The sequence below is a fragment of the Acipenser ruthenus genome, chromosome 24 (assembly GCF_902713425.1).
Source record: "Acipenser ruthenus chromosome 24, fAciRut3.2 maternal haplotype, whole genome shotgun sequence".
NCBI lineage: Eukaryota > Metazoa > Chordata > Actinopteri > Acipenseriformes > Acipenseridae > Acipenser > Acipenser ruthenus.
In genome coordinates this window covers 29143016-29166791 of record NC_081212.1, presented here as the reverse complement: position 1 = coordinate 29166791, position 23776 = coordinate 29143016, and the positions used below count along the sequence as shown (strand labels likewise).

The 23776-nt window shown below is 37.3% G+C and overlaps 1 long non-coding RNA gene across 1 annotated transcript in view; it reads right to left on the bottom strand.

The window, feature by feature from the left end:
• Positions 1–4401: 4401 nt before the first annotated feature.
• LOC131700635 (uncharacterized) overlaps positions 4402–23776 on the bottom strand; it is a 24253-nt gene continuing 4878 nt past the window's right edge. The window contains exon 2 of the long non-coding RNA XR_009308453.1: positions 4402–6560. This is a non-coding gene — a long non-coding RNA (uncharacterized LOC131700635). The remainder of the gene's footprint in view (positions 6561–23776) is intronic.

Sequence of the window (23776 nt, the reverse complement as noted above, 5' to 3'; positions counted from 1 at the left end):
TGAAAATAAAACACGTGCAAATTGATTGCGTTTTTATTGTTGGGGTTAAATTATTTATTTTACATGTTAGTTTGATTGTTTATTTGTGTGTCCTTGTTTTAGGATTTAAAAAAATCCTCGTGTATATACATTGTTAATAACAACTACAAAAAAAAAAAAAAGAAAATACTGTTTGGGTTTTTGCAAGACGAACATTGAATGTATCCGCTATTTGATAAACACATCTGTATTTTAGGCTACTAATTGTGTTTAGCTGTGTTCATTGCAGAATGGTTATGTCACATTAGCAGTAAAACAAGTGCTCAAAAGAGCATTTAAGCACTGAGCTCAGGGCATCTTTCACAGGAAGGCAAAAGAAGAAGCAAGTCGTTTATTTGGTGAATAAAACAGATAACTAACTAACTAACTAACTAAAGTCATATCATTAGTGGCACATTTACAACATGGCTAACGAAGCATGTTTTGTAATTCTTGTAAATTATCCCAGTATGTTTTAAGTAGGTCTATTATTATTTTCGTTTTCAAGCTCTAAAGTATGAATATTTGTAGATGCTGTTGTTTAATGTAATAATAATAATAATAATAATAATAATAATAATAATAATAATAATAATAATAATAATAATAATAATAAGTACCCAATTTGGAGAATTCAAACTTTATTATTTTCGTTTGTTTAACCATATGTAAGCGCTTTGTGATGGTGGTCCACTATGAAAGGCGCTATATAAAATAAAGATTGATTGATTGATTGATTGATTGATTGAAATAAGGTTGAAGATCTTTTAGATGGGAGTTATGTGTTATTCTTCGCACACATATTTTCCACTTTAACTGACTGTTAAACACAGATTTAAAAAGCTTAAAGTTGTATAAATTTGGACCAGTGAAAACGTACTAATTAAAGCACTATGTTGTTCCAAGCTATTATAACCACACAGGTTACATAGTATCGACTATACTAACCAGACGCGCGGGCATGCCAGCAGCGTTTGCATCGGGTCTTTAGCATGCAAGGCAACATGTTCATTTTTTGCAAGCATTTCCTTTCACAGACGCCTACACGCTCTATTTACTTTGAAATGTTTACACGCTTGAACAACAGAAAACTATTTCCATAAGTGCATAGATACAAACATAACCCATTGAACATAATGAAAGAGAAACAGTTCTCGCTGCTGCACGGTGACGCCGGGGCAGCAGTTGAAATACTATTGCTAGCTACAATGAACACGCTCACCTCTCCTGTACTATCATACGGTTAAAGGCTACCTGAACAGCTGTTCCGCTCACTGCTACACCTGTGAAGATCGCTAAAGTGGAAACTGCTGGCGTGAAAATCTTCTGTTCTGAGACGGGCTGCCTGAAGCCTGTACACTGACCCCTTTACATTTTAATTAACTAGGAACAGCTCAAGAGAAGACAAAGGTTTATAGAGGACAAACTGGGAATGATGAAGGAAACTAAGAGGGAGGTGATGTTGGGGGACATTTACCAGGCTGTGTAATACAGCAACCTTAACATAAAGAGGGGCTATGGATGGTATAGGCCTACAGGAAACAGAAACATAACAGGCCTAAAAATACTTATCAGTAAGTATTTGGAGTGAAAAACATAATGACTGTAATAAGTCAGAAAGGCCTGTGTATGGAAATCATAACAATCAGAAAGCGCATAATAATAATAATAATAATAATAATAATAATAATAACTTTCATTATCTTGTGTTTTTTACGTGTTAAGTGAATCAGGGGACAGTTTCTCTTTAATGACTCCCTATCTGTTTTCATTTTCTGTAAAATCGCCCCTGGCGCCATCCCATCACATCGCGTTGACAGACCGCGTTAAAGCGTTCGCCGCGGTCAGGTGAGACTTTGCCTGTCTCACAAGCCCGACATCTCCTGACCTGCCTAATTGCCTGCCGTATTAGAAAGACAAACAAATCCTACTCAGTTCACAACGCTCTGTGCTAAAACATGACATTTACAGTTCACTGATTGTAAGCGCGTTATCTGCGTTATCAAAAAAAAAAAAAAGATTTTTATATTTTCCCAAGATGTACAACAAATCAAAATAACAGAAGCAATGGGGTGTTCTAATACATGTGCATACAGTATATATATATATATATATATATATATATATATATATATATATATATATATATATATATATATATATAGATAGATAGATAGATAGATAGATAGATAGATAGATAGATAGATATACATACACACTATATATATATATATATATATATATATATATATATATATATATATATATATATATATATATATATATATATGTCTAGGTCTAAACGGATATTGCTAAAGTGATACATTGATCCTTTGATTAGAAGGAGGGTTAGTGCCAGGTGACTCTTTCCCAACACCACGCACTGCAGAACGATTGCAATATTTCAAATCAAACACCCCCTGACTGAAATGACTGATAATATCAAAGAATCTGCTGCTTACACCTATCATTTGAGGTCATCTCGGGGCCCTGTCTTCAAAACACAACATTTCTATTCCACTTGCCATTTTGTTCTTTGAGTTGCCCCTGTCTCTTGACAGCTTGTCATAACCTGCAGTAAAACGCCCCACTTTCTACTGTCAGGAGCTAAAGTCCAGCGGGTTTGGGTTCGGGATCGGGCTAACATGTTCATACATACCTGTAACAGTCCCTTGAGTATCTATTGTTTTCTAAAAGTTTGCTTAGTTATTATTATTATTATGAATTAGTCATTTAGCAGATGCTTTTATCCAAAGCAGCTTACAGAGACTTGGGGGTGAACTCTGCATCAGAACTGTTCCTGCAGGGTCACTTCCAATAGCACCTCAGTTTGATGTCTCATCCAAAGGACAGAACACAAGGAGGTTAAGTGACTTATTCAGGGTCACACACAGTGAGTCAGTGATTTGAACTGGGAACCTCCTGGTATCAAGCCCTTTTCTTTAACCGCTGGACCACCAACCCTGCGTAGCTGATAAGGCTGTGGTGGGTTACTAAAGAAACAAGGGGCGCATTCTGCCTTCTATGATACTGTGCCCCTGCCCTGCCAAGATTCACAGAGATTTAAACTCTTCCTCGCAGGCCTGCCCCTGTGGTGTACTGCATATCTGCTAGATGCTCTGTATCTCTTACAGTGTGGGAGGGAGCACTCAGATCAGTACTGTAAGCTCCTGTGGTTATTCAGAGCCTTCTGTCTGTCGATCTAATCTGTTTCATTCTTACATTTATCAGTATTCTTGTAATCATTATGAATCTTAGATATGGAGGTGTAATAATAATAATAAAAAAACATATGTACAAATACATATACATATATATATATATACATATAGATTCCCTCCCAAGGAAATAAAATAAATAAATAAATAAATAAATAAATAAATGAATAAATACATATCATAATAATAATAATAATAATAATAATAATAATAACAATACTACTACTACTACTACTACTAATAATAATAATAATAATAATAATAATAATAATAATAATAATAATAATAATAATAATAATAATCACCATAGTGGCACAAGTAATAAGCTGTATTTTGTGCATCTTTACTAGAGGTTCAGTCCTGAGCTCAACCTGCTGAGTGACCCAGATAATTCACACTTTGTGAGAGACCTTACTGTGGGATGTGACTTGCAAGTGAAAATAAAACATCTGCACAGCATCTGAAACTACAGATCATCTGCAACAGGTGGTCTACTGAAACAGAAGAAAAATAAAATACACTCACACACACTAACACACGCATATACGAACACAGACACGCACATACACACACACACACACACTTGCACGCACACACACAATAACAGACACACACACACACTACCACACACAAACATACACTAACACACACACATACACACACACACACAGACACACACACGCACACACAAACAGATACACACACACTCATACTAAACCCAGAGCAGATTATTAAATTACCAGTGTTTGATGAATGATCCGTACAGAAAGCCTGCTACACTAATGCATACACATACATGCACCGACTGAACAGAACAGACGGCTTTGTCTCCACCAATTGGAGGCAGTCGTCCAAAGGGGCCCTTCTTCCATGGCAACTGTTCATGAAAATGAAAGAGGATAATAAGTGGTGAATTAGAACCCCCTTCTCAGAAATAAGACTAATACAGCAACGAAAGAACGACCCCTTTGAAAAAGGCTTTTGACATTGATGTATTCCCTTTTACCTTCTAAAATGGATCATTTCTATTTTAATATATGTATCGTACAGTGTGCTGATATCAACCACACGAGAGATCAGAGTGAGCTCCTCAAGTGGAACTCTCTGACCTTGAGTGCACTGGAAGTCAGAACAAAGTACCCTAGACTGTATTTATCTTACACTATTTATTATTTATTTATTTATTTATTTCTTAGCAGACGCCCTTATCCAGTGCGACTTACAATTGTTACAAGATATCACATTATACATTATTTCACATTATACAGATATCACATTATTTTTTTTGACATACAATTACCCATTTATACAGTCGGGTTTTTACTGGAGCAATCTAGGTAAAGTACCTTGCTCAAGGGTACAACAGCAGTGTCCCCCACTGGGGATTGAACCCATGACCCTCCGGTCAAGAGTCCAGAGCCCTAACCACTACTCCATACTGCTGCCCTATAAAGTACCCTAGACTGTATCTTTTATAATATATAGCTAAATAAGAATAGCAACAGCAGTGTTGATCGTAATGTGAGCACATTTCCATCTGATATAAACTCCCTGATACAATACATTTTAGATAGGTGCATCACATCAATATCAGGCTCTACTGCTATCTATCTATCTCTCTCTCTCTCTCTCTCTCTCTCTCTCTCTCTCTCTCTCTCTCTCTCTCTCTATATATATATATATATGTTAATGTATCTGTTTTGTTGTTATCAGTTTACAGCAGAGAGACTACCCAATGGCAGCTCACAAACAGTTAAACCCGTAGTACAGTATAAAATGACATTTCTTTGAACTGAGTTGGAACCCATAACCACAATATTGTTCATTGCTGCTAAAGAGGGTCACTGTCTCCTGTGCACAACAGTTCAAGTTGTGTCTACTGATTAAGTATTTATAAGCAAATGGGGGCCAGGCTATAGGCTTGCATAACACTGTTCACGCTGCTCCTCCAGCGCTCTGTGGATGATAGCAAAAGGTTTTTTTTTGGTCAAGCCAAAGGGAGGTCATTCTAATAATACCCAAGGTCAGTGGTGGGAGCCACTGAGTCTCCCAGTCATTTTTCATTTGTTCACAGTGGTTAATGACAGTCACAGGGGACTGGACGGGAGCCCGCAGCCCTGTGATGTCACTAGCACATGCCAGAGGATTATAAGGGCAGGCAGGGGACAGAGGCTGGGATTAAAAATGAAAATAAATCTTAAACCTACAGTTTATATAGGGAGTGTGCTTGTGTAGGTAAATAAGTGAATAGCTAAGAAAGAAAGAAAGAAAGAAAGAAAGAAAGAAAGAAAGTCTTTAATCTACAATTTGATAGCAAGTGTTAAAAAGTATGATATTACTATTGTCATGGCTACTATTGGAACTGCAGTCATTCAAATGAATGTTCAAAGTGCAGTATGTTTCCATCACAGTCCCCATGTGGAATGGTAGACCGCTTGAGTTACACTCCTCCTTGTTTCATGATGAATGATTATTATTATTTCTTAGCAGACGCCCTTATCCAGGGCGACTTACAATTGTTACAAGATATCACATTATTTTTTACATACAATTGCCCATTTATACAGTTGGGTTTTTACTGGAGCAATCTAGGTAAAGTACCTTGCTCAAGGGTACAGCAGCAGTGTCCCCTACCAGGGATTGAACCCACGACCCTCCGGTCAAGAGTCCAGAGCCCTAACCACTACTCCACACCATGCCCCAATATGCATTGACAAAGTATTGGAGAATGGGTCACACAGGCATTGATAAGAACCCTTAAGAACCACTTTAAAACTATAGCATTACAGTTAAGATCCAGAACTTGATAAGTAACACACAAACTATCATTATTATTATTATACTAAGAGCTCACTGGCTTCATTCAAAAAGGATACATTGCACAGTAACATCATTTGTTCATTTAATCTGGTACAAATATTCTGTTACAAAAAGGAGAACGTATTATTATTATTTTTTTTTTTGCTTTTGTCTTGATTCCTCTTGGAAGCTTGTAAGGTAATAATTTTCACAGAGCTAGCTAGTTCCAATTATTACAGTGATGTTCAGGGTTCCAGTCAAGATGATACCATCTACTGGATAAGATTACACATGTAGTTAGCATCCTGCAGGTGTGATTTCACCACTGTTTAACAAAAGCATCATTAATTATTCAGTGCCATTGCATGCAGTTAAAAGGAGGAAGAAGATCTACAGTTCCAATGATTCCTCAAGTGCATGAAACAGAGTCGCAAATCAAAGCCACTGATTATACCAATCCGGTCCTGAACCCAGATGAATGCACAGGAACCACAGAGAGGAGACAAGTTTTCATTTTTCAGAGCTCTGTGAATGGAGAAAGTAGAAAGAACCAAAGGAGCAGAATTAATCCAGGTTATGATTAAAAAAAACAGAACTTTATATCTGCATGCTTGTAGGTACAAAAAAGGTGTTTTTGATGTTTGAGATGTGCTGGTAAACACTGGAAGTGGAAGTTATTTTTGTCAGTATAATTCCTGTTGGTTTAGCACACTGTGTTATATAGCAGTATTAATCACCTGCACATACATACTGTAAACCAGTCATGGTAATTATACCAAATATAGCCTACCACCATAGTGTGAACAAGTGACTACAATGTCAACAAATGCTTCAAGATTATAAACTTAACAGAGCTGTAAGTTCAAGTTCGAACACTGCAGATCAGGGGTCTACAACCCCCATCCTGGGGAGCTACAGGGTCTTCTGGTTTTCATTTCAACCAAGTTCTCTGTTACTTAATTGAACCAATTATTGGTTTAATTAGTCTATACTAGCATGTTCCAGATCTTTAGTCATTGATAATGAACAGACAGCTATAAGACCTGCAGGATTGGGGCCCTCCAGGACCATGGTTGGAGACCCCTGCTGTAGCTGTATATGAGAGTTGCACACTGCACCTTGGGACTCTCGGGTTGGGTTTTGTGAGACCGCAATGCCAACTGAATAAAATGCATCAGTGACAGACAAGGTAATGGGCGCGGGCTCTGAGCCAGGGACATAAACAGAAACAGCTTACTTAATGACTAAGTTAACGTACTTAAAAAATACTTAAAGAAAACCACAAGCCACAATAAATATTTTTTTTTCAGTGAACCACTGGAAGCCCCACTGCCCTTGAGGTACTGCACATCATTAGCAAAGAAGCATTTAAAACAGCGTTTGCAAACGTAAAACTCATATTTTAAACTGGAGGGAAATTTGCATTAACACAGCATGACCCTGCTTAACGAATAACAAGGGACTTAATAAACTTCTGCTACAGTGTGTGTGCCTGGTGAAAAACATACTTTTTTCTGGCATTGCAAGGACACTTACATATAATGCAGCCAAGCAGTTAAGAAGGCTTTTTTAAAATATATTTTTTTGCAGATTATACTTTGTGTGCAAATGAGAAAACATATATAAGGTGTTGACTTTGGCTAATAGTGAGCCTTGTTTGGCCAGTGTCCAAGATTCCTGGGGCCTGGTCATTGCTACCATGGTCCAAAGTCAATACAGTCTGGTGACTAAAGGTTCTTGTTGACAGACCTGGAGTGCCGCATCGCCTGATTATTTATCTAATAAAGAGTTTTCACAGGCATCCTGTAGAGCATCCCTGGGACTCCCTATTCCTGCCTGACAAGCCCCTGCCCTCCACAGGACAATACAGTGCAAGTCTATAGGATATGTTACCTTCTTTATTGTTTTATTTATTTTATATAATTGCGCAAGCCAGTCATACCACTAGATTTGTTTTAAACAAATAATAATCCGAAGTGAAAAAAAAATAAAAATAAAAGTTGGTTTCACTGAGCAAGTTTTATGACTTTTGTTAAAATGGTAATTGTTTTATAACCCGATCAATTAGGTATACACAGTGAACATCATGTGTAGTGTTTAGTGAGTGGTGAGCTGGAAAGCTGCTTTAGAGATGCAGAAGAACTTTAGCATGGTCAACGCACTGGGATTGCCACGAGTACTGATGGAATCCTTACTCACATGATGGACGTTTCATGAGGAAGACGATGCTGGTTAAATAAACAATGAAAGCAAGGCTTCACTCGGATCATTCGTCCTCCTTTGTGCCAGCTGCTTGCCTTCTGCTTGATGCCATCAAACAGTTAAACAGGATCTGTGCTGTAGGACCCAGCAGTCCTGGTGCCTGTCAGTTAATACAGTATGTTGTAACATGGCAACCTCTGCTACGTCTGTCTTGACCTGCTTGATGGGAACCGAAGGCATCACCAGTTGACTACCTCAACTTACTTCTTCGATTTACATCCCGAGTGTAATTAAACAGTTGAAGAACAGGAATTTTGACAAATTCCAGCAGAAAAAAATAATTTGCTACTCCCTCTTGCCTCTATGGCCTGTCTTTAAATAGTCTCCCTCTCGGAGCACAAGGTCATAGAGTATAAATATAAATTGCATTTTGCATTACTTCCAGATGAGTGAAGCCGTCAAACCAATAATACCAGCTTTCAGTCTTACGTTCTGCCACCTCTTTCTAATTTTTCGGCCAGGAGGTCATGTGCAAATTGAAAATGACAGCCCAGCCGGGATGTCCAACAGACTAATATTGTTAGAGTGCTTTGTCGTGGTACAGATCACAGCTCCATGCCACCAACTGTCTCCAAGGTCCCTGGTGTTGTGGCTCCAGATCCTGCTAGCCTAAGGAAGAACAAAATATAGCCTGGCCTGCTGCAGACCAGCAAACGACTTGATTTCAGAAGGATACAAGCTGATTTTCCTTTCTGAACTACTTATTTCAATGGACATGGAGTGAAAGGAAAATAATTGTGTGAATATGACCCATGGCAGAATGCACAGTGTTATCAGTCATTACAGCACATAACTGGCATGAATTAATCCCATTAAGGGTTAGTCTTCCTGGCACCAACTCATTGACCACAATCTCACTTCGACTGTACAGCAGACTATGCTCTCTGAGCAGCTTGAATTCTACTGTTACCTCCAGTTAGCCAAGGTAACCTGAACTCTCCAGTGTCTTAAACAGCTTAACTAATTGAAATGCTTTTTTTAAACAAACCTTAATGGGTGTAAATCAGTGCTCCTGTTGCTGCAACTAATAATGTTTCAAAACAAAGGGCAGGATGCGTGCGTGTGTGTATAGGTTATTGTATGCGTGTGTGTTTGTCTGATCACTTCCCTCTTTACTATAAAGGTGAAGAAGGCACGGCTCTACTGCTGTATTTTCTGAAAATGTTGGGGTATTTTATTCTAATTGTGTGGGAATTGCTCCCAGCAGGTGAGGTCTGATGGACGTCCCGAAAACTGGGTGAACTGGGTGCATCATTCAGAAGGCGAGTTGGGAAGTAATGCAGAAAACAGTATTCAGGGATCATCTGAAACATGAAAGATGCATGAACTTGAGAATGTGATATCTCTTATTAATCGATGCCACAGGGAGGCTTGTTTGGGTAAGTGGATACAGTACTCTTTACATTGCAAAGCCTCTGCAGTTAACAGCAAAATGAGGAAACTAAATGCACCACTGTGTTGGACAAACACATTCACATTTAGCTCACCAAATAAGTATGCATGCCCTATTAATTTGGAGTGTGAATGATGCTTAACATAAATTAAACCCACGATAAGCGTTGTACAGCGCAATGCCCCTTCATAACAAGGTTATTCTGAACTAGACATTATTTTGCAGCAGTTAAGGTTAAGGCTCTATTCACTTACCAAATCAAAATTAGCAACATGATTTATTATTATTATTATTATTATTATTATTATTATTATTATTATTATTATTATTATTATTAACTCTCATTCACAAGGTGTGTGTGTGAATTAGGCTGATGAAGCAATGGAAATCACCAAGGTGGTGCCCGATCCCTCGATTTAGCAAGCTGGATAGAGGCACGCAGCTGAACAGCTGAGTTAGTATTCTTTTTTTTAATTAGTTGGTTTGCGTGTGTGTGTGCGTGTGTGTGTGCGTGTGTGTGTGTGTGTGTGAGTGTGTGTGTGCGTGTGTGTGTGTGTGAGTGTGTGTGTGTGCGTGTGTGTGTGTGTGTGTGAGTGTGTGTGCGTGTGCGTGTGTGTGTGAGTGTGTGTGTGTGCGTGTGCATCCACAAGTGACAGGAATCCTTGAAAGCAAGCAACTTGCAGCGTTATTATTATTATTATTATTATTATTATTATTATTATTATTATTATTATTATTATTATTATTATTTACTTTGTTCTTGCTGTTTAAACAGTGTTATGCTTTTGATTATGACATTGTCAAGTAATGTATAGTATTTATTATGTATTTTTATGTATTAATTTTTAGATTTTTACAGTTCACAGTATTGACTGTAAGGCTTGTATATGTTGTCAGTGCTGTTGATACTTCGCGTCTGCTGTTCATTAAAGGGTTTTGTGGAGCGTGTTTTTAATGTAAAATGTCCATGTGGATATAAGAATAAAACATATAATGTAATTGAGAACGAGTCCCACTGATTAATACTGTTCACCCTATTCGTTTATTGACACTTTTTTGGCTAACATTTCAAACTGATTAACTTTGCTCCCTCTTAAACAGACTGTGAAATCCTCAACTGAATCCGCTCGTTTTTGATTTGATGTTCGTCTAAGTTAAAAGTAAATAAACAGCTGTCGCTTCCGCGGGAATAATGCATCAAATGTGTTTAAAATGGCAATTAACCAAAGAAGTCCCTGCCAAATGATATGTAATTATGATTTATAAGTGAACTCCCACAACTGGAACATTTATGTTGATTATTTATTTATGCCACCACTGTAACTTATGATCAATGATCTCTCTCTCTCTCTCTCTCTCTCTCTCTCTCTCTCTCTCTCTCTCTCTCTCTCTCTCTCTCTCTCTCTCTCTCTCTCTCTCTCTCTGTGTCCCTTTTTAATGTTTCACCATGCAGCAGCACAAGCGGATTTTGAAAGTGCAAAATGATATTATTGTATGAAAGTATTTATTTAATTTTAAATCAAATTCGGCCAAAGTCTGATTGTTATTATTATTATTATTATTATTATTATTATTATTATTATTATTATTATTATTAGCCTACTATTTAGTATTAGTATTTCACAATGAAAAACACAGACGTGACGTAAAGGCTTTAATTTAAACATTATAGTCCAGACCTTGAAAGACCAGGTGTTCGATAAATAAATAATTAAAAGGTGATACAGGCAGTTAATTCCCCTTGAATGCACAGTAGAGCACGGGCTTCCTTTAACCAGCCCGTGCAGAACACACACACGCACACACACGCACACACACAGCCGAGGAAAGTAACAGTCATATTAATCCGCTGGGTATGGGCGCCAGAGTTATGTTACAGATAACGCAAATACATGTATTGGGAGTCTTAATGGCAATGTCAACCGCTCAAACTGGTGATAAATCAAAGCAAGAGGTTTTAATTCACTGCCCCTGGTCTCTTTATCTTACTTCTCAATTCCCCTTGTTCTTAATGCAATTTCCCTGCAGGGTTTGGGGCTTTCTGCCGTGTTGCTGTTCTGCTTCTTTCTCTTTTGTGTTTCTTTCATATCTCGATTTTTTAATTATTCACGTAATTTCTTCTATTAACCCAGTACACTCTATATGTAGCCGTCATGTAGCTTCTCTCTAAGTTGCGGATGTATTTATGCTATTTTCCTATATAAATTTAATAGCTCATGTAGGACCTACATCTCTGTTCTATTATAGCAATATGTTGTTATAAAACAATAAAATAAACCAATTAAAGAAGTCCTTGTTTTTACTTACTTACATGTGTGTTCCTTTAAGTTAAAGGTGTGTTGGGTGTCTTTTTCGTTTGCCGTTTTTTAAGCTATTTGCTTGACGCTGTTTGGCCAGTTCCCCTTGTCACTGTAGCAGTCATGAACATTTAACACATGGCCTTTTAATGTTTAACGTTAATCTGCAAAATAAGCGTCGAGCTGAGCCTGGTCGTCGGGACGCGTTTCATTGCCCAATCATTTCCAGTTATGAGTTTAATACTCCGTCGCTTATAGGGTTCAATTGTTTCGTTAAAGCAGAGTTTGCTGTGAATTGCGAATTTCCTTACGGTCTTGACTGCTGATCAGGTGCTGTTAATTAAAAACATTTACACTTGGTTTTTAAAATGTTTCCACTTCACCTGCGTGGCGGGTCCTGTGACGCCCTTCAAACACCCACGCAAACTTAATAACGTACTACTAGAACCCTCTACTATAACACACATGTCTAAACGAAATGCTTTATATCTACCTGCTTAATATAATATTGTAATTATTTCCCCAATCAATTCACACATAAAAAACTATTTTACCAACAAAAGGTCATGACGTGTGTGGGGGGTCTAAACTTGACTTAATTGTTCCGGAATATCCCGAATAAGTTGGTTTCTCAGTCCCCTGATAATCTAGAGTTACAGTTGACGATTATTGCTATTCAAGATCTGAAAATGCGCGTGAAGAAAAGTCGTGAAAGTTTATTTATTTATTTATTTATTTATTTATTTATTTATTTATTTATTTATTCATTCATTCATTCTTATTTCCATGCAATTTAATGTCGGTCCCAAACATTCCTTTTGATTGAACAGCGGTAACAAGGCAAGATGCAATTTTCTCTTCTCTCCTGACAGCGCCTGTCATCGTAAGGATCAGAGCGGTGTCAGAGTGCCTGCCTCCCCAAATCACTCATCCTTATGGCTGGCCCCGCATCCCAATTCTCCAAACCCCTCAATTCTTTTTTATTGTGATTCCACTGATCTGAGTTTGAAATGCGAAGGCAGCAAAGCTCCTAAGCCTTCAAACGTGTGAATTTTTCAAAAGACCCCTCGAAGCAATCTCAGCCCGCATGACCCCTGACAGCCACTGATCTCTCTATTTCTCTCTCTGCCGGCACTTCATTTGGTGTAATATCGTTCAGATTTGCACCTCTGTCTGACAGCCTGAGTGTTTAATACATGTGCATAAAGAGGAAACGTCCCGTTGTATAAATTCAAAACGATATTTTAAAAAAAGTCCTTGGATAAAAGGCCAAATAAATAAATAAATTAATATATTAATTAATAATAATAATAATAATAATAATAATAATAATAATAATAATAATAATAATAATAATAATAATAATAATAATAATAATAATATGCTGTCTGCGTCCTTTGTTTTCTGTTAAATCTTTATATAGTTTTGTTGGAGCACCACACACTCTATACCCCACATCTGTATACAATGTTACCTATATCAACAATGGAAGAGCAGGCTGATATAAAACAAGTATTCAGATTGTTTTCAGTATCTTGGTAACCATTCGTTTGGTTATTCATCCGTAACTACTACACTGTAACTATTACATTAAGCGATACTAAAGAAACGTTATACAGTCTTTCTCAATATCTTTAATGCTGAAGACACTGAGAAAGACTTCTAGTTGAAATGTTTGTCACAGAAAGTATTACGTTTCATTTGGCTATTCATCTGTCCATTCCCATCCTTCCTGCATCGTGACCTTCTTTTCATTAACATCTCCAGTTGTTCATGTTCATATTTAATCGTTAACTTCCCAACCACACTTCTATACTTAGTAAGTAGCTTTTCATGTTGCCGCTCTAAACGTGTATAACATCCTACTGTCTCTAACACCTTTTCCCATTAATCTGTTATACGCAAGGTGTTTTACGAGACATGCTTATCAGCCTTCAACACCAGTAGGTGACAAGGTTCACCCACACCTTAAACAATTCTCTTGTGATATTTTTCGAAGCAGAAAGCCCAATAAGTATAATACCGAATTCACTGCTTATGCTAACTTAACTGGGCAGCTCCGAAATGATGAGATCCAGCAGGCTTCTAGGGATATACATATGCCCACATCCAGCGACGTGTGCATGTCGGCGTATGTATTTTTATGAAACGTTGTATCATTTCGCTGTGGAAGGGAAGGGGTGAAACGAAGCAGAAGTAAATCGTCTGACATTCAGGTGCTTTAACTTTGGTTAAATTCTGTCAAAACTTTTTTTTTACGACTCTAATTGAGTTCAGGGGTCTCCACGCACCTGTTCCAGCGGCTTCTGCCTGTAATCCTCTTCCAACCAGCAGAATAGGCCTATACCTCCCAGCCCTTTGAAATCCGGCAGGAAAAGCGAAGCACTGGAGTTTATTACAATGTTAACACTTTGCTGTCTATTTCTTTTCGTATTTTATTTGTAGCAATAGTAGTATTGTCCTCACTATTATTAACAGAATTTTGATAGTGGATTAGTGAGTGAGTAATGTTTTTTCGCGCGCGCCTGTGTGTGTGTGTGTGTGTGTGTGTGTGTGTGTACAACAGCGTAACATAATTAAGATTTGCTATTAAAACCGTTGATGTTTTTGTTTTAACATGCTGATTCATATCACCTTGAGCGCATTGAGCTTTGGCAATGATCACGCAGGTTATAGGTCCCGTAGTCACATGACCTATGAGTAGTTGGCCTCCATTTTGAAAATGCCCTAAAATGTTTGAAGTTTACCATATGATCGATCCGTCACCCTAATGTCTGCATCCAACAGATGGGAGTGATTTGTAAAATTGAAAAAAGAAACGAAGAAAGAAAGAAAAATAACATGCTTATAAAAAAAAAACCCTTACATAGATACATGGATAATAAAACGGCTATACATATTGATCCCCAGGAACCATATAGATCCTAGTGAATTCTTGATAAGGATATGTCTGGAGACGCATTGACGTCAGCAACTGTTTAAATAGAGACCCAAACAAAAGGAAGGTTAATTTCGTGGATCAGCACTATTCAGAAGCAAAATACCCTGTATACTCCGAAGTGCTGCATAACACATACAAAGATGAACAGCGTTAGATTGAAATCTGCATTGTGCCAAAATAAATAAATAATAATAATGTATCTCCCCCCCTTTATTAATTAATTGAAAGGGCTTTTCAAATCATGATTATTCTGAACCTATGTTCTGTATGAATAACTTTGAATAACTTGAATTGACCAATTGGGATCGATTGCTTTTTTCTGTAAGGCCAAATCACTGTTTGTTCTTAGTATGGGATCTAATGTGCCCATTTATGCACATTCACTTTGCATGGATTGGTTTATTTTTTCATAACTTACATCACAAGAAATGTTACAACAGCCCCCCCCCCCCCCCCACACCCCCGCCCCCGCCCCCCAAGGCATATAGATAGGCCGTCCCCATTTTGAATGGGATCGCGGGCTCTATCATTAGATCGGATGGCAAGTCTTTATACAAAGTGTTTTGCATAATTACATACCAAAGCCAGAATAGTCACCCTCAGATTTTATGGGTCACGAACCATCAACAATTGCCACATTATTGTCCACCAAACCCCAGGCCTACCAACGACAAGGAGAAAAAAAAACTTGAATGCCTAATCTAAGGCTGGGAGATTGATTTTTGTTTTTCTAATAAGAAGCAAAGAAGATTATTTCCAAACTGACAACTTGTTTACATATAGTTATAAAGTTCAGAGGAATGGGAGAGATTTCTAGCAGGCATGGTTTAGAGCTGCACACATAGCCCATGTTCTATCAAGAAAAGACTGAATTCTTCTCTTCCTTTTCAGATCTGCAGTTTCTTTTCTACCTTTGTGTCTCAGTAATTAAGATATTCTTATTTGGACAGACAGCTCCTCTGGTAACTGAATAATATTAGCCTACCCCCTCTTTGATGTCAAAGTTTTGACAGTTATCACACCAGCGCTGGGCACTTTAGCACAAATACCCCTGTTTTTTTAGAGCCAAGGCTTTGAGAAAAAGTAATAAGTGTGATCCCATATCACCAAATGATCCAAATCTCTTTGGACAGCCATTCCCGAGTAGAAATTACTTTTTGTTAACATATTTCAAACCAGCATGTTTAGTTTTTGTGTGGTCGGTGGGATATCATTGCTGGAAATTAGGGCAGTAATCCCCAGGTTTGAGCAGCCTGGCATTATGTCATCCTTTCCCACATGCATCCTTTTGAAATGGGCTCGAGCTCCACTGAAAGGAAAGGTAGTAAAGTGTGTCTTTGTCTCCCTATCCAAGATATGCGATTTAGTGTGTCTCCCCCATCCAAGAAGCGTTGAAATCAGATTATTTATAACGATAGACTCTTAATACACGTAGCATCCATTGGGATTGATCCACCAAGGAAATGTTTGAAATCTTATATCTTTGTTTGTCACTGACCACCAAACTGCCTGCTCAGTGTTTGTATTGGTACATGTAATAAGGCTTATTTTGTTAGGTGGACCTCCTCTGCGTCCTGCTACTCTCCAGCACTTTCCTTTCCATTTCTGAAACCAATCCTCCCACCTGTATCTCTATTCCCAAATGAATGTTCAATAACAACCCATTAACTACATTGTGAAAAGACACATGAGATGCTGGGGTTATACAACACAATATCTGTACCTGTGCGTGCACAGTGGCCATGCCCCCCCCCCCCCCCCCCCCCCCCTCTCTCTTTTTTTTGGAAGGACATACCCTTCTTGCACGTTTGGACACAGCAGGTCAGAAGCAGGTCTAAACAATAAAGCCTTTTGCTGGTGTAGCCGATTGAATGTACTGGAAAGGGGTAGACCTGGCACCTGGGAAGATGAAACGAGTAGAAATCTACTAAAATTCTTACTTCCAGTGTGATGATCTCTACGTAACATATCACACACAGTCGACAGAGCTCACCGCACGAGGAAGGCTTTTACCTCCTAATGAGCCCACATGCAATAGAAAGAAACGAGAAACCCTTTCCGTTCTTTCTTTATTGCAAGTGAAACGAATGAAGGTGTAACTATATCATTATCTGCAAATGCGTCATCAGCTATGTGGCAGTGAGTGGGACAATAAAAATCTACAGGTCCTTTTTCTCTTACCAACATGGGGTTAATCAGAGATGAGAAAGAACGTGGAGACGCTCAGACAATGAACACCGCATGAGCAGCAAACAGAGGCCGGCGTCGGTGTTGCACAGCGAAGATGCTCTTGTGCTTTTGTAATTGGGTTGAGATGAAATCGAAAACGAGACAGGTGCATCGCTTCAAGTGAAATATTGAACGATTTTATTTTTTTAATACCACCCCTTATGAATTGAAAGTACAAAAAGGAATTCCAATAATACATCTATTCTTGGTTCTCGAAAACACAGCGCTTTTATTTCAAGACATGTGCTATACAGAGCAGTAGCAATAACACGTTGTATGCATTCCTTGTATTGTTTTATTAAATACATATTAAGTTACATTTTAAACATTATTTTAAAAGGTTATTAATGGAATGGCATGTCGATACATTTGTAAATGTCCCTGATTGATTGGCATTAATGCTTACAGGGGGAGTATCTTCAAGGGATTGTACAAAACAATCTGCATTCTTCAGATAGGCTACACACGATTTTTGCTATATAGCACAATGCTCTGTTAAAAGAAATCCATATTTTGACATCCACGGGTATTCTTGTGGCGAATGCTGCTCCATGCCCGCACAAATGATTGAGTTGTATTCAGTGTCGGCTTTGGGTAATGGATTTTGACAGCTTAAAATTGTTCTGGAATGGGTCCAGGGATAAGAGAGTCTGCAGCATCGTCGCTACCACTTACTCGATAATTTAAGAAATTATTCTATTTATTATAGACTATGCTTCAAATGAAAGTAGATGGTAAACAATAAGCAAACTAATCGATTTATTTCAGTTAAAGCGAATATGCATGTGTGACATCTCTTTCTTTAACCGGGACAAGCAAATGGCATCTGGGTTTGAATATGGCTTTCCTGTTACTCAAACTGGAGAGCTTTCGGGGGCACATTTAGTATGCATGGACTTGCTATGCGCTGAAATAAATAAACAAATACATATAGAATTCATATTATATTTAGTTATACCAAAATATGCAGGGTACGACATGTTTGTATGTATGTGTGTTGTAACTAAAGGAAGCAATCCGTTATTTTTCTGTTTCTTTTGTAAGTTTGGTTTATTGTAAAAGACTACGACTACTACTACTATAATACTACTACTACTACTATACTACTGCTACTACTACTACGACTACTACTACTACTACTACTAATAATAATAATAATTCTTTAAGATTTTTCATCTCACTCATAACTGTGGTGACTGAAGCGAGTATAACGCACAAAGGGTTCCTTACAGAGCCCACCTTTGTACTAAGCAACCGAGACAAGCACATGAATACACATCCCAAAGGCAAATATGCGTATTATTATTATTATTATTATTATTATTATTATTATTATTATTATTATTATTATTATTATTATTATTATACGAACAAGCTATACCCACAAACTCTGCTTTGTAAACCCACATTCATTTTTAGTAACACTTAATTTGTTGTTAACAGTTTTCGTTTCATTAAATAAACTTGCTTCATAGGAGTTCTACAGCGTGCAGTCCTAATTAATAGATGTCTGACAATCCACCTCGGTGCAGTGAGACGCATTATTGTATGATGCACTCTAAAAACCCTGCCAGGATGAAAAATATTCACCGCGCACTGCAGACAGTACTCCACAGAGGCACCGTAAATAAGCAAAACGCATAAAAGGAAGCCAGAATGATCTGCAGATAAGAACAGACTGCAGCCCCGTTTATTAAATAGATTGCTTGTGTTGCTGGAAAGGCATGAGAAGAAAAACAATCCCTTGTTTTCTCATTATAAAGACCCCCCCCCCCCCCCCCCAACTCCTTCAAATCGATATAATCGATGTAATGCGAGCCTTATCAATGAAACTAATGCACTCAAGATATGATGCTATTGTTTGCAGTAAGAAATAATTTTGTGAACCGGTCTTTTTTAAAATGATCTTTATTATTCACAAGCTTTTAAAAAGAAAATAAACAAGCCATCTTAATAAAACAGCACCTATAATAACCATGACGATTAGAGAGTGAAAATGCAGTTCATATTTCATATTTAAAAACAAAGAATGTAAACGGATGGTTTACCAATAATAACACATGTCTGAAGAAGATGAAGAGAGATGAACGGAGACGTTATAATAATAATAATAATAATAATAATAATAATAATAATAATAATAATAATAATAATAATAATAATAATAAGTGTATGTAAACCATCGTGTTTTTTCTTCTTCTTTCTCTTTTGTTTTATGAAACCTGTAACGCAAAGGAAGGTCAGATGCTCTTTTAAAGCCGCAATGTGTGTGTACAGCAGATATGGTCAAATACGATCTTTCAGCAACACTGACCTACCAAATATCAAGATCACAAAAAAGAAAAAAAAGCCGAGTAACAGGAGAGCTGCATTTCAGAGGCAATGAAGAAAAAGTAATAACCGATGGATTATAACGAGTAAGGACATGTGATTTGTTGCAGAACCCTGTTGTGCCGCGCTATAGCTGCACTTCATTGTATCACATCAAGTTGAAATGGTGTACCTGTGCAGGACTAGCATTGCTGATTACACCCTGAAGCAGGCCGGGAGAAATGAAACAGAAAGGCACTCTCTACTCTCTGGAATGGAATGGGGAGACATTGCAAAACATTATACAGCCATGAAATATATATATATATATACAAGAGAGAGAGAGAGAGAGAGAGAGAGAGAGAGAGAGAGAGAGAGAGAGAGAGAGAGAGAGAGAGAGAGAGAAAGAGAGGTGTTTTTTTAGTTTAGTTTAAGTTTTAAATTATTCAATTTTGTTCAGCAATCATATTTCACAGTCATATTCAGCATTAAACATTTGTTTTAATCACCCTTAGAGCAATTAATTATACACTACCGAACAACCTTCAGTCTGATGTTTGATTCAGTATTGTTGTTCTTGTTACTGATCTTGTATTTTATTATCCCCCCCCCCCCCCCCTCACAGGTAGTCATTATAATAGTGGTTGTGTAAAATAAAGACACAAACAAATCTGTGTCCATACCAGCCCAATCCACCCAGTAGAACTAAAAACATAGCTTAAGTAGAGTTTTCATTATTTAGCCTTTCCTTAAGTTAATTTACCGCCCTACCACAGGCTAAAACCTCATCTGACTTCATTTATTACTTTTAAAAGCTGTCAATTTCAGAACTGTCACATTTCATCAGGGAGAGCAAATAACCACGTGCACAAGTAAATGATTCTAAAGTAACTACGCAATCGAGGGGTAACAGTGTGCGGCTTTCAGTCCTAATCAGGCTAATTCAAGAAACGGAGAAAAGGCTTCTAATGCAATATTCGCTCTTGAACATCATTTCACTTCCATTCCCTTCCAATTCAATTCCCTTGTATTAAATGGATATTATTTAGCTTGCATTGTTTGTACGAGGGTTATTACTGCATACGGTGTAATCCGTGGGGATGCAGCGTTGTAATTCAATACACAGAATCTTGAGAAACATGGAGTTTCCTCTCGTTCGAGGTGCTGTCCATCTTTATTCATTTTAAATCAGATTTTCCTAGTTCCACGCCTATATATTGATGCTATGTAAAAAGTAAACAAGTAAATAAATATTTAAACAATTAATGCATTTACATATCAGAACGACAAAGCCATATTATTTTAATTAATAAACAAAATAGGTAAATAATATTTTGTTTTAGGATATTCCATAACTGAAAAGGTCCAAATGATTTTTTTTTTTATTTGGCTCAGGAGCTTATAAAGATTAACTTTCCCCGAGTCTTGTTAAAACGTAGAACAGTTTTGTTTGTGTGAAAAGAATAGAAGAATACGGCTTTCCTGTTTCGGTAAAACAAAAAAACAAAAAAAAATTAAACCTGCGAATATCCTCAATGCTAGCTCTTAAACCAAGACAGATTAAATGCACAATCAAATCACAATTTCAAATGTGCATTGATGAGTTCTCTAGAATATATTCGATATTGTAAACAATCGTGCTTCAGCAGGATATCATCTCCAACACGATGTTGGAGAAACAAAGCGAATGCAATTCAGAATTAGAGACCAGTTTCGGGTGCCATCAGATAGCAGGCGTTCACCACCACTGGTTACTACTCCTGCTAATAATAACAGGTATTTTTATTTTCAATAAACTCACTTCAAGTGCCTCTATTAACTCAAATTCAAAGGTGTGCCTATTCCAGTCCCCTAAAAAATAAAATAATAAAAATAATTCAAAATGAAAAAAATACTCAAATAATATATCACAAAATATTCAACGTCATTCTTCCATTCACATGCATTCAATAAGTAAAACGATATGTATAAAGAATAACTGAAAAACAAACACATGCAAAACAAGCGGTCATTGTTTTGCCAATGGACTTGCATGCGTGTTTTCTTGAAATTCTAGCTGTGTTCTTTTTATCCATTTCAAACGTTTGCTGTAATAATGGATATTGTGGTAAATGGGTTTAAGGTGCATTTGGAGAAAACCTTCAGCGCTTATATAGAAATCAGCGCCATCTTGCTGCAGAATTTATAAGTGCAGCTTCAACAGCTGGTAACTTACTAACGATGGAGGCTTTGACTGTCGTGCGTGAATGGATCTGCTAACCTTTTGTATGTGGTGATCATAGTTCCAGTTTTATGATGGAGAAACAGCAGGATCTGCATCTGCAGATATATTAAAAATCAAATCCAAGAAACAACAATGGCCTTTATTAAATGCAAGAGCTGAAGCATTTATTATTATTATTATTATTATTATTATTATTATTATTATTATTATTATTATTATTATTATTATTATTATTATTATCACATGAATTTGTTCTTATTGCATATCTTGTTTATTAGGCTGGATGTATTTTTCTTATCGATTAGTTTATGTGTATATATTATTGTCTTTCTACTAGTAATAACAACACAGTGAGTGTGTGTGTGTGTGTGTGTGTGTGTGTATGTGTGTGTGTGTGTGTGTGTGTGTGTGTGTGTGTGTGTGTGTGTGTGTGTGTGTGTTAGAGTGGAATTACATTAACCCCGATGCAGCCATCTCCCTGCTGGACACCAGAAGATACAGCGCAATGTTAAATAACAAAATATAGGTGTGTGGTGCCTGTGTGCAGGGTCTCTGAGTTAAACGAGTCTGCAACAGTGAACTCTGCTTAGAAAAGGGTTATTTACAGCAACTGCCATGACTACTACCACTACTAGGCTACTACTACTATTACTACTACTACTAATACTAATGCTAATACTACTACTACTACTACTACTACTACTACTACTACTACTAATAATAATAATAATAATAATAATAATAATAATAATAATAATAATAATAATAATAATAATAATATGAATAGCATTTACATATTGTATTTATTTGTTGAGCATATCCTTCTCTCGTATGGCAGTGTATTATTATTATTATGATGATGATGATGATGATGATGATGATGATGATGATGATGATGATGATGATGATATTCACGTGCATTTTGCTTTTCTGTAATGCTTAACAAAATATCAAAACACAAATTTGACAGTGATGAAAAACAGAATAAATTATTATTTTATTGAAAAGAATATCTTAGAACGCCTCTCTCTCTCTCTCTCTCTCTCTCTCTCTCTCTCTTCTCTCTCTCTCTCTCTCTCTCTCTCTCTCTCTCTCTCTCTCTCGTGCCTGGAGTCTAAATGTGATTGTATTGCTGCTACATTTCCTACCACGAGATGCAAAGCGAGCGAGTGGAGTTTGTATTACAACCATGTCATAATGTTACATCGATGCAAAACATGTAGCCGGAGGGGCATGCTAATGATTCCTGGATTAAAACGAAAAAAAAGAAAGAAAACTAAGAACCAAAGAAATAACTAGCAGGCTCCACCAGTACTGGCAGCGGGGATCCTAGCCGTCATAGATGCAGTGGCCAGGGTAAATCTTTCGAACCTTAACTCGCAGGGTTTGCAGGGGCGCTTTCTGATGCTCACTCTGCCTCTAACAATACAAACTAAAACAAACATTCTACAAGCGACCTGTACCTATCATAGTGGCCGTCCCAGCATTCGGTCTGCCACAAAACCGAATCGTGCTGTCCATGTGGTGCCCGAAGCCGCTCTGTTAGTGAGAGAGTGGGAGGGGTGGGGGAATAACATACTTTCTGTTCTCATGCATTTGCCTACAATAAATACATGTGCGCATTGTATTCAGGGTGTCGGTCCATTTCTGACAGCACGATATGATGTCTATTCAGTAAATGAATGTAGTTATAATCACTTCAAAGCGAGAGCAACATTAAGAGGCACGGTTACTGCAAGACAGATACCGTGACTTTTTTTTTTTTTTTATTCCACTAATAATTTGGATTTAACACAATTCAAATAAAAGAAACATGGGCATCTAGCTGGATGTATCCATGAAGTTCTGAGTGAGGACATTACTATAAACTCAGGTGATCATGTACCAATAATAATAATAATAATAATAATAATAATAATAATAATAATAATAATAATAATAATAATAATCCTCTCTACGCAACGCGTTTCATTCAGCTGCTTTCCTATAGCCACCGCCACGCAAGGCGATAAGCTGCAAATTAACCCAGCGTTTTTGCTATAGTATTACAAATGTATTTTGTGTGACACGCAGCCAGGTATTTTA